Source organism: Melopsittacus undulatus, chromosome 9, assembly GCF_012275295.1.
Source record: "Melopsittacus undulatus isolate bMelUnd1 chromosome 9, bMelUnd1.mat.Z, whole genome shotgun sequence".
Classification (NCBI taxonomy): domain Eukaryota; kingdom Metazoa; phylum Chordata; class Aves; order Psittaciformes; family Psittaculidae; genus Melopsittacus; species Melopsittacus undulatus.
The window spans coordinates 36,366,799-36,379,272 of NC_047535.1; the positions used below are offsets into that span (position 1 = coordinate 36,366,799).

General features: G+C 44.7%; 1 long non-coding RNA gene across 10 annotated transcripts in view; it reads left to right on the forward strand.

Moving 5' to 3' along the window:
- Positions 1 to 377: 377 nt before the first annotated feature.
- LOC115945342 (uncharacterized) overlaps positions 378 to 12,474 on the forward strand; it is a 254,563-nt gene continuing 242,466 nt past the window's right edge. For all 10 annotated transcript variants that reach the window (XR_004549959.1, XR_004549962.1, XR_004549964.1 and 7 more), the window contains exon 1: positions 378 to 422. This is a non-coding gene — a long non-coding RNA (uncharacterized lncRNA). The remainder of the gene's footprint in view (positions 423 to 12,474) is intronic.

The following is a 12,474-nucleotide window of genomic DNA, read 5'->3' on the forward strand; positions in this document are numbered from 1 at the left end:
AGTGATGGTGTCAGCACTGCTCATTCAGACTTTCCACCCTCTTTTGTTCTGCTGTGTGGCAGAACAACATAGTTTCAACCATAAAACTGTGCCTGAAATAGAGCCTGGCATACCAGGTAGATGGTTCTGTGGCCTCAGCCAGAGGGTAAAAGGCAGGGTCACCGTGGGTTGACTCATCTATGCAGCAGTGGGATCTGCTAATTGCAGTGGCAGGTGGTAACCGTTACCTTTGATTTGGTGGCTTGGGGAGCAGGGGAAGAACTTGGATCAGAGTCAGACTGAGGAAGAAGGGTTTTCTGAAATGAAGTTAGAACTGCACTGGTTGAACAGGTTTGGAGTTTCTTGGCTTTGGGAAGCTTAGTCACTTTGCAGGTGCAGGAAGGGGAGGAAAGGAAGAACACGCCTGATTTCTTCTAAGTGAGGTAGGTTTATACTGGTTTTATTTTCCTCCAGTCTCGGAGACTGACAGAGCCTGAACAGTTTGAATCTGTGTGTCTGTGTGTGTTTAAAAGTAGGGGCCAAGCTGTAAAGGCATCTCTCGGAAGAGTATTTTACTGAGAACTCTGTGAGTAATGAATTAAGATCCTGTGTCAGGGCATGGGATGTTGTGCTGGGTGCTGTCTGGAAGCAGCATCACCCTGAGTATTCTGAGTTAAAGGTGACTGTGAGAAAACAAGTGATCTGGATTTTATTGACTGGTTATCTTACCAGTATCTGGGAAAGCAGGTCTACCTTCACCTCCAGTTCTCAGCCCTTCCCCATCTCTGTGGTGCTTGCCTTGGTACTTGTTGCCCTAGTTGTTCAAGTAGTAGGTCTTTGTTCCTGGCCTTCTGTTCCCAAGTGCTTCCCCAAATTAATGGAAGATTAGTGCTTCTCCCGCCATGGTTTTGTTCAAAGTGCTTTGTGAAACTGCATTCTCAGCTCTTGTACAAGGGCTTGAAGAGATTAGTGTTGGATGTTGCTGGTGGAGAGGGGAGCTGCATGGTAACAAGGGACTGTGGTGCAAACTCCTGCCTAAACATATCAGTAAATGGCCAGATGCTAATCAGAGATACTTGGTAAACTGTTACAGGATGCACAGGTCTGTAGAATTGTGGGAAAATCCTGGACATAAAGGGGTCACCTGCTTAAGCTGTATGGGAGCTGGAATTCCAGAATACAAGAATTGAGAGCTGAGTAAACTGTTGTCCTGTGGGGAAGTTTTGAGAAAGGGAAATGAGTTCTTTCTGCAGGTGGTTTCTGGTCCTCTCACCTTCTAAAGCAGTGGGGGAGAGAGGGCTATGAGGAGACCAAGATGGTAGAGAATGGTAAGAGGTAGCTGCCCAGGTCAGTAGGGGAATTGCAGGGACTCAGGAGTCCCATTCTCACAGCACAAAATCCAGGAGCACTAGAAGAGTGCCAGGGAGGAGAGAAATACCGGCTGTTGCTGAGATCTGCCTATAGCCCTGAGCTCTGTTAAACCTGTGTGAGAGCCGTGCAGCCAAAGGAGGTGTTGAGCAGGAAGCTCAGCAGCTTGGTGGGAGTTTGTAGTCTTTGTTATTTGCCCAAGTTGATTCAGCTGATGGATGAGTGTGTCTTCGGGCCCATGAGCAGGAGGTGGGATCAGACTGCTTTTAACTGAAGTTCTGGGTCTGTGTGACTTGCTCAGCTGGCTTGTTTCACTGATAAATTGTTCTGATTACAGCATGTTCTGATAGTATTGTATAAACTTGAGTGTTGGTGGGTCAGTTGTGATAAAACATCCTCAGAACACCAGTGAGATGATGATTAAGCAGTAGCTTGTAACTAAGCTGTGTGTGCTGTATGTAAGTAATGGATCAACAACAAAAAGAAGCAGCAGAAGGGCAGGACAGGAAGAAAAATGTTTCTGGAGAAGAATGCAGAATGGTATTTTGGATTTTGCAGAGCATGTGGAGACTGTGGGTGGTTTGACTGGAACATATTTAGAGTTCTGTCCCTGTCGTGGCTGAGGGAGTGAGCGATGGGTGTACTGTACTGGTAGGCGGCTTGTTCCTCCAAGCATCACTGCATAACAGATACATGTACAAGCCACCCTTCACATGTCCGCTGCTCTTAAAATGATAAATCTCACATATTCCATGAGGTTTCCAATGCACTGCAGTTCACACAATAAAAGCAGGTGAGAAAACAGAGATGCAGAGTAGGGCTACAGTGTGTCCTAGGAAGGCACAAGGTCTTCCTGCTTTTCAGCCACTTCTGCTTGGTGCAAAGACCACCCTACTTGGCCTCCCCAACCCCTCAGGGGATTTGCTGGTGTCTTACAGGGTACAGGAGCAGCCTTCTAGACCTGAGCAGTCCAGTGTGAACTATTTCCATCCTCCTCTGTGATGTAGCAGATCTCCCTGCATGCCTCTGAGTCAATCTGTGTCAGTCAGCTGTCCCAGGAGCACATGCAAATCTCATTTAGGCCTTTACAGAAAAGATGCACAATTCCCTTAGTGCTTGTATACATTTTCCACAGTGTGGTATTTGGCTGCTTAGTCACAGAATTATCTCTGTGTTTTAAGAATAGACTTGACTATGGTCTCCTTGGCTGTACTGCAGAAGAAAAGACTTTATTTGCCTTAGCACAAGCACGTTGGTATGCGTGTCAGATGTGCCAGCAAGTATGTGCTTAATTAAGCAGGCTCCTTAATAGGTTATCATTTTAGTGCTCTTCACTTGAACCATGTCTCTTAAAGGATGCTTAATGAATTTCTGAGGCTGACAAGTAATGCTCTTTGCCTGCTTATTACGTAAAATTCATTAATGTTTCCCTTTGCATACGTTGTTGAATTACAACTATTATGACTTAATCAGCTTATTGCAATTTATGGGATGGTAGAGCTAGTTTGGGCTTCTCTTTTTACTCACTGATCTTATGCAGAATTAACCTATTTAAAACAAGCAAACAAATAGAAACTCGAGTTGTTTGGATGTTCCTGCTGAGAAATACCTTCCCTTGACCCTCACTACCTGGGAACTTTTCCATAGTTTGGTAACCTCTATTGTTCCCATCAAAGAGGGGAAAATCTGCTAGCAGTAAGCAAAGCTTTTGTTTTAGGGCACTGGTAGGACTCAGTCACCCTCATTGCTTTGATTACGGAACTTTGAGTATTTTCTTCTTACAAGCAGAACTCTCTAGTGTCTGAGTCATAAATACTTGGGTGTAATTCCTTAGCTGGTATAAATTGAAGTACTTCCACCAGCAGCTCTGAGAAAAGGCCAAAAAGTATCCCAGTTCTTCCTATGCTTCCTTGGGAATTGTTCACACTAGTAGAAAGAATTGCCTCTCATGGATGTGCACAAATTCTCAAGGCTATGGGTATCTGAAATGCCCATGCTAAGGGGGGTGAAGGAGGCTCATTATGTGACAGCTGTGGGTCAGAAAGGGCACAATGTCCCTTGAAGGTGATCCTACCTAATGGAGGTAGCTCTAGATAACCATGAGATTGAAGTATCATGGTCTAGGTGTACCCTCTATTGACTTAATTTCCTGTATCTTTACAAAAGTCTAATGTGAAGTCACTATCCATCCAGGCTATCCACATTTACTTCCCTAATCAGAAGTTTTGTTGGATAGGAAAAAAATCAGTGGTCAGAAACCACAGTCAAATGGTTTCTGTAGAATGACAATAACTGCTGTGCACCCTGGATATGTTGGGTGTCTTGGTAACCATTCCCTTGCAGTGCCATAGTCTGTCTGTTCTGCACTGGGGTGTCAATAGAGCAGTTTCAGCTCAGTAAGACAGGCATAATGAGATAATGTGTGGAGGGTGCAAAGGTGAAAGTAATAATAATAGCTTGCCTACAGCATATAGGGCATCTGTGGCAGATAAACAGGACTCTGCACTAGGTCTTAGTGGCAGCACCATCCTTTCTTCCATCTGTATTGATTTTTCAGGTTCCTTCATGCTCCATTTCTGAGCTTTACCTTTGTTATAAGAAAAGTTGAGCTGCTTCAGTGGTTTCTCTCCCTTCTGACCTCCTCTTCCTGGAGCTCTTTTGCTCCTTGTTCTTGTTTCTTGCTATATGGTGCACTGAACTCCTTTGGAAATCAGCTGCTGCTGGAGAAGGCTGGACCTGTTTGGAAATGGCAGCCACAAAAGCCAAACTCTCCAGTATAACAAGGCCATTAAACCTCCTGTGGGAATATTTAAAGCTGCCCTTATCTGCCCTGCAGAGAGAGGTGCAGGGAGAGGCTGTTGCACCATTGTTCCTCCTCCTGATGACACAGACTGGAATTGCTTCTCCTCCAGTGCTGCCTGCATTGGGTTGAAGCTCGGCTTTGTTTTGTCCTAATCCCTTAGTCAAGACCACAGCAACCACAGTAACTTTGAGCAGCCCTGAGGCTCTTCCCTTATTCTAACACGTGTCACCAGCACATTGCTCAGAGATCAAATCTTTGATGAGACTCTGACCCTATGTCTCCGCTTCAACCTAAAATGTAACCCCTTGGTCTGGGAGATTTGGATTTAACATAAGCAACTGCTTAGCAAATTCAAAGCCTTATTTCCCTGCTTTGATACCCTTCTTTCTCTCTTCTGTCATTTCATATTTCAGCACGTGACTGTAGTTTTTGCTGGAAAGAGTCAGTCTCTCTGGGAATTACAAATGTTCATACAGTCTCATATTCATTTTTGGATCAGAGGGATGGGTTTGGAGGGAAGATGCAGTTTTCTCATGCTGCAAGATTTTTCAAGATATATTTTTTTCAGTATTTTCCTCCCAAACTGGAATGAGTTTTGCTATAGTTTTGTGTTCCCTGGTAATTGTCAAAATACCCAAACTTGTTGGTACCAGCAGAAAAGGCATGTAAGGTACCCAGATTTCCTAAAACAAGAAGGTTTCTGGTCCATTCCAAAATGCCTCCCCCTCCCCAAATGTTCAGCTGGGAGATGGCTAAATGTGGTCTGTTCCCATAGCTGGAGTAGACCTCAGTGATGATGAGTACTATGAGAAACCTCCTAGTGGAATTCCTGCCAGGCTGTACCGGCATCACTTGCTGACTAATTTGGGAGCTTCCTTGCATAGTGTGGCTGCGTAGGACAGTAGGTCAAAGCCTTGGTGCTGCAATCCTGGAGCCCAGCTCTGGCTCGCAACTCTTGTGGGAAAGCCCTATCCCATCCTAAATTCCTTTTATTGTCCAGATTCCCCAGAATATGAATGAGCTCACCCCTCTGGTGCTTGGAGGGTGAGGTGACCTGAGCACGGTGCAGGGAGAGCTCAGGGCAGCGGTGATGAAGCAGAAGGAAAGACATGAGCCATACTGGTGCATCCAGGTCTAGACCTGCCTGCTGCCCAGTCCTGCCTTGTGGTATTGCTAGCTTGTAATATAATTCTCCAGTACTGATGTACACAGTGGGTCTGAGATGAGATTACACTCACTTATGTGCTCCTGACTGCACTGATTCCTAGACTGCTGTTCTCCCAGGGATGTCAGTGGATACTGAGGGTGTGAGGCACCAGGCAGGAGTATAGGAGCCAAAATATGTACCTGCAGTGTTCTGAAGGCTGAAGAACCTCTTGGCCATTGACTGCCAGCCAGCTTGCAGAGAGGACAGAGGAGAAGCCTTCTTTGGAAAAGACTGTGGGCTTTGTGTAGCTCAGGAGATCACCAGAAGTTGCTGGAATAAACAGGAGAGCATCATTCACCCTGGGAGTTACTAGATAGTGGGACAAAGATTTACTTTTGAGCTTTTGATTTAATTTGTCCCATGTAGTATGCCTGGCTTTTTTCTATTTAGGAGTTATCTTGTCATGCTTGTACTTTTTTAATGGTCTAATAAAACCCAACCATGGGGCCAGAAGCTTTTGACTTCTGGCTTGGCTGCAATTCTACCTCCCCAGTCTGTCTGATATAGCCCAGTCCAGAACAGCTTTTAACTGATGAAGAAACCAAGCACTTGTCACCCTCCCTGCAAGGAGCAGAGCTTGACAAGCATTTTGGTTATCATGGTTCCAGCTCCGTGCCTGGCAGGGGTGTTTGCTGCCTGCTGTGCTCAAGATCTGCTTCTGCACATAGTGATTTTGAGCTGTAGGTTTTCTTCCAGGAAATCTGTAATTGGCTTTATAACTTCCTGGGAATTGTTTTCCTATAGGAAAACCTCTTCCTGCTGTATGGGAAGGAACATTATGTGTTGTACCATATCAAATAAATGTATAGATTGTTTTGTTAATTGAACTTCTGATGAGTGCACAAGCTTGGAGTTTTCAGGGGCCTTGATGCAGTGGCTGCATCTTGGTGTGGGTGTATCTGTGGCATGGGCTCTGAAGTGACCCTGGCAAAGGATCAGAGCCACATGGATCTGTCCCTTGTTTGGACTGGGATCCAAGACACCAGTGTGGTTTGGTAGCAGAGCAGCTGGTGCAACAGAGTGGCCCAAAGTTGATGTATTGGACAAGCCATAGACACCTTGAATTAGTAGATACTACTTTTGAGTAAATGTCTCAGGTCAGTGCTTGGTTGAGCAATGCATAAAAAGGACATGTCCAGATGATGAACCTGTTCTTAACATTCTAACTGGCTCCCAGTTGCTCTCCACCCAAAGCTGACTTTGCCCTTCAGCCAGAGCACTGCTCACCATGATTGCTGGATGTCCTTTCATTTAGTGCAGCAGAGCTAAATTCATCTGCGTGGAACTAGAGAAGGATATAACTTCATAGAACTAGAAGGATATAACCAGCTTCCCAGAAGTAACAGCTCCTTGAATGGAGACTTACCTGCTCAGCAGAGTTTACACTGACATACCTTGATGTTTGTGGGGAATGAGACTTGATAGAGGTCCTGAGTGTAAAGGAGGCTTGGGAATAATGCTGTCAGTGTCTCTAAATCTTGCCCCTTCTGAGGCTCTGTTGTTTTTACAAAGCTGTTTGGATGTTGTTTGTGCAGTATCTGGTGTCCCTTGTGTGTATGAGGGTCAAAGCAGAGCAGTTAAATGATGTTTTGCATCTCGGAACTGGAAATCTCTCCAGTTTTTTTGCAGGAGGCTTCAAGTGTGAATTAGAAAAAAACAACCAACCCAATAACTTCCTCAGAATTTGTCCCAAGAAGACAAGTTTGGAGAGGGAGAGAGGGGAAAATGGATAATTCTTTTGTAAAATTCATAAAAAATTATTTTGCCACAGCATTAAGTCTTGTCATGCATTCGGTTTCCTTTTACCTTCCTTACCTGACCAGGTGGGAGGAAAATATGGCACAGCAGCAGCAAAAGGGGGTAAATCCAAAGAGAAATAAATCTTCTCTGTTTGCTGTCACTGGGTGCCAGGCAGTCAGCCTACACAAACACTGGTGTCCATCTGGTGTGGGAGCAGCAGTGTCAGCCCTGCCCAGCAGGTCTCCAGGTGCCAGGTACTTTTGGGTGGCATCATATGTTGAGTGTTTCACAGAGAGAGTCTCTGTGTAAACATACTGAACAAATACAGTCATTCTTTCTGTCCAGCCCCATCCTGTCAAGCATAAGGTGCAGATGCAGGATCCAGGAGCTCTCCCAGATTAATCCTTCCCCCTCTTCTATTGCTGCCTCTCCTTTCCACCTGTGGTTTGTGAGCAAACCAAGGCCAACAGCCTTGGCCAGAGTCAAGCAGTGTTAGATCCAGTTCTGCCCACTGTGCTGCTAGTGCTTCCAGCATCCCCATGCTGCAGACCTGCACCTGGCTCTGCCTCCTCATGGGTCTTGCTGAACTCAGAAAAAGGGTTTGTTACCTTTGCTGAGGCAGAAACGTGACCCAGAATAGCTAGTTCGACAGGGGAAGAAGGTGTGAACTAACCAGCTCTTGCTTATACTCGTGCTCCACAGATCTTGTGAACATAAATATGTGAGGAAGAATTGGGACTGGGTAACTCTTGTGCCCTTCTTTAAAGTGACTATTAAAGGCTCAAGAGTGGTAGAACACCAGCATGTGACACATTGGATATACTGCAGTTCAGATCTGGGACATTATTCTGTGATGCTTGAAAGTCTAAGTTGTCAGAAGCAGTCAAGAAACCGAAACTGAGGCTATAGGTAAGTGCCATGTGATTGCCATGTGATTTTAGTTGAAAAGTGCTTAAATAGCTCTGACTTCAGTGGCAACCCCACAAAGTTGTTTGATTTCTCTGATGGGTATCTATTAAAAGAAGGCCTTGATTCCTTCCTCCTTGACTTCTAGGGAGATTCCTGAGGACTAGGATAGGAAGATGGGAAATACTATTTCTGCAGGTAGTATGTGAGCAGAAAAAACCAGTCTCTAAAGTGGGATTGTGGATAAATGTCCCTTTGGGCCCTTGCCCAGTTTGGTCCCAGATTTGAGAAATGGGTGTTGAAGGAGCACTTGGAAACTTGAAAAAGATATGTTTCCCAAGTCAAAGACTTGTGTTTTCTGCAACAGCATAAAACAGCCCTCTACGAGGTGCAGTAGTTGTGTGCTCGGTGAACATGAGCAGTCCAGCTGAAGCACAGAGTGGTGATGGTATAACTTGTGCACTCAGTTCTGCATCTGGTTTTTGGGGTGCTGAGGGGCTTGTTTGGTCTTTTGTTGAAGGAAATGACCTTACTGTTACCCAGATGCTTCAGCTTCCATCTGGTGCCCTGGCTGCTATCATGCTGGGTTTCCACAGTGGTGGCTTTTATTATCTGTCCAGGTTGAAAGAAAAACGTGTATGCTTGAATGGCTCTCCCTTGGAGCCAAGGCCACCGTGGTGGCACTGTAAGGGAGGGCACTGTGCCATGGCCTTTTTCAGCATGAGCGCTGTGAGGAATCCAACAGTGTTTTGTTTGTGGGAGAAATCCCTCTGGCATTCTGTGTTAGAGCTGGATTTACTGGAAACAGGTCCTTGATGAAAACCTTTCTTGCACAACACTTTTCCCACCTACAGGCAATGGTGGGAATTTGGACTGGTGCAGGCCAAAAGTCTTCAACAGCCAGCTCTTTTGTAGAGGTCTGGCAAGAAGGCTTCAGAGCTGGAGAACAAGACTGAGCTTAATGTTTCTTTAATTGGGGACAGTGCTGTGGGCCTCTGTATCAATGAGTAGGTGATGACCCTGCAAGTTCCCAGTCCTGCTCACTTGTAATAGCTCCTTGGGGCTGTGTTTGTAAGAGCATTCTTGGAAGAAGCTTGTTATACAGAGTGATGGGTGGAGACAGCTGATTTTGCAGCCCCAGATCTTGATAGTTTCTGAGAGGGGTGGTGGTGAGCTCCTTCAGTACTGCTCTGATCTTTTCAAAATGGGTAGGGTTGGGGAGAGGCAGTGTATATCCTGTATCATTTTGGGGAAGTCTGTGACTCTTGTGTGGTGATATTCCTGCTTCCATGCCAGACAGCACCAGCAGTTCAGGTATATGTCTGCATTCCTGTTGAGTCAGCCCCCCTATAAGTTCACAGTGAAGGCTTCAGTTTCTTCTTTAATTGATGTGGTTTGCTCTGCTCTGCTGGAGACCGTGTTTATGGACCAGATTGTGACTGTGGCCCCAGCATGTTACTCATGTCTACACAGATGAGCATAGACAAACCTGAGCTTGTCTGCCTATGCAAAAATGAATGTGAGTCAAACACCTCTTAGCATGGAGTCAGAGCAGAAGCAACTGCCTGCCAGGCTCTACATAGCTCTAGTCACAACCCATCAAAGTGGCTTTTGTAGCTGAGAAGATGGTTGCATCCCTGCTGCACATCATGCGTACCCCCTGGGAAGCCTTTGCTATACAGCTTCCCTGCATACAGGCATTTGTCATTAAATCCCATCCAAGAGTAAGAGGTGTTTGAGATTTGCAGGTTTCTGGGCTCATGGCATACTCATGGGCAACAGGATCAGGTGCCACATGAACTCTGCTCCTCAGGTACAAAATGAGCATGCTCTCTTGGAGCATATCCTAACTCCAGAGTAAAACATGGTATCTCAAGAGGGCTAACCTTTTGTGTGTGAGCAGAAGGTGGTGTTTGGATTTAAGATCTTCCAAAAAAGGTGGACAAGCCAGGTGGTTACTTTAGGTCAGAATGGTTGTTCCAGAAAAAGTAATTCTTCACGTGGGCTATTGGTGCCTGCATCAGCTTCAGCCACGTGGGGATAGAAAACCAAACATTATATTGTATTAACAGTAAGAGTCTCTCAAAGCTAAAGAGAGGTCTCTCCTTACCCCTCTGCCTGGTAAGTGGTTTTTGGGTGAAGAAACAAATGTAAAATGCAGAAGTACAACACTGAGATGGGACATATACAATGAACCTTTTAGAAGTGTGTCTGCTGCTCTGCTGTCTGACTTCAGTTGACTTGATCTTCCAAACTGGGGCCTGGATGACTTACCAAGGTCTTAAAGCATCGCATGGGCTGCCTGCTGAAGAGGCTGGCTGGTGACAGGAGAAGGACCACCCCCTTGAGGTGGCAAGGAGATCCCCCAAGAAGCATTGTGCCTCAGAAAATGCCAATTGTCTGAGACAGAACAATTTCTGTGGGAAAATGTTGGTTTTGATGAATTTCAGTTGCTGAAAAATATTGGAAGAAAATGTTTTGAAAACTGTTTGACCTTTTCTAAATGGCAAAGTTTCAATGTTTTTAGGTCCAAATGCTTCTTCATTTGGATAGTTAGCATTAATTGAAGGTTATAAAAATGTTGGAACTGAAATGGAATTCCTGAAAATGAATAGAAACAAAATGTTCTCTTCCTCTTTTCCTCCCCCAGAGTTCTTATTTCTGGGGAAATGGTGAGATTTTTTCTGACTTTTCCATATTTCTGAGCTGGGATATTTAAAACCTCACAAGTTGTTGTAGGAGGGCATCCCACCCGCTTTGCATCCACCTTCTCCAGTGCAGTTGCTAATATTAAAATGGTTTGTATTTTGTTCTGTGATGGAGCTAGAAGCATTCTTCAGACACCCAAAAGGGAGAGTCTCTGGTTCTGCAAAGGGATTGGGGTGCAGCTCTGCCCAGCTCTGTCTATTGACTTCCTGGCAAGTCTTGTATCTCCTCATCTGAAAAGAAAGAGTGTGAGCAGAGTGCTGTGATTTATGCTGTGGCTAAGTGACAAACATGCTGTGTTTGCTGAACTAACACACTGGGAAAGCATGAAATGATCTCTTTAAATGCAGCACGGCTAAAAGGAGCCAGTTGTGTGTACAAGTCAGGAGCTGGGGCTCATGTCTAAACATATGGAATATAAGGTAAATAGGACTGTGCAGCAGGGGATGCCTTAAAAGCCCCACCAAGCAAATACTGCTCACTCATCCAGAACTACAGACAACAGGAATTTCATCTAGCTAAAGTGGTTGGAGCAAAAGCCTGTGCTTGTGTGACATTTGCACTTATCAGACATCTTACATTCAGGTAAAAGAACTGGGGTAGAGAGAGCAGAAGGGCCTGAAGCTGCAGGCTTCATTGTCTTTAAGTCTGCATTAGAGTGAAAATACACAGTTCTGTCTCCTTTCTTAAATGGAAAGAATTAAGGTAAGATCTGTCATGCAGAGTGTGATGGGGAGCAGGCAGTGCTGTGTTCCCCAGCATCCCAAGTCTGTTGCCATGTTTCTGGCTGGTGCCAAGAGCATTTGTTACTCCTCTGATTTCCATGTTACTGTACCGGCTCCTTGGTTGAGGTATATTGTTTCTCTTTTTGAGGTGATGTGGGACAGTTCTATTGCAGCTCTTGAAATCTACTCAGTAGGAGCAAGAGTTTGCACTTCAACTGTCTTCATATCGGGGGGTGCCAGTTTGGATTTTAGCCTTGCACAAAGGTTGTAGAGTTCAACTTTCCCTGCTTGGGATGTTCATGGAGTGAAAAAGTAAAAGTGAATCCACATAAACTTGCAGAAAGACTTTAGTGTCAGTAAGTGCAATGGGTTTACAGGTTTCAAAGTCATAAGCTTCAGGGCAATTGCTGCAAATTAATGTATAGTGATTGTAAAATGATCTTTGTGCCAAGGGTGCTCCTAAAGATCCTTACAAGAAGCCAGCATGGGTAAGACGCAGTCTGCAAGCAGAATTTGGGGACTGCTGTATATGGTGAGTGTAATGTTCCTATAAACAACTAATACTGATTTCAGGTTGGGGCAGTGTTCTCTTGGTCATTGATCTGTTTCTGAAATGGGGAGCATTTTGAAATCCTTGTCAAGCTGATTTGCCTCAAGAAGTGCTCCTGTAGGATAGCTGTTCTCTAATAGCAAGCCCTTTCTTCTTCATTCCCTTGTTGGTGTTGGTAGAAATGCCAAATATGAAAAGGTTGTGATGTAAGCAAACTATTTTATAGCAGGATATTTAAAAACAAAATGGCAGTGTGCTTTTAAAATGTAACTGCTGTGATTTAAATATGGAATTTAAAAACAAGAATGGCAAACAACAATGGAAAAAACCCACATGGAAATCTGAAGGACTTTTTTTAGATGTTTTGCCTCACTTGATGTGTGCAGTTATGCTGGGAAAATGAAGGGGCACAAATAAAGAGGGCCTAAGATGGCAACATCAAAATACATCATTTCTAGGAGAGATACAGATCTGTATTATATATAGTGAC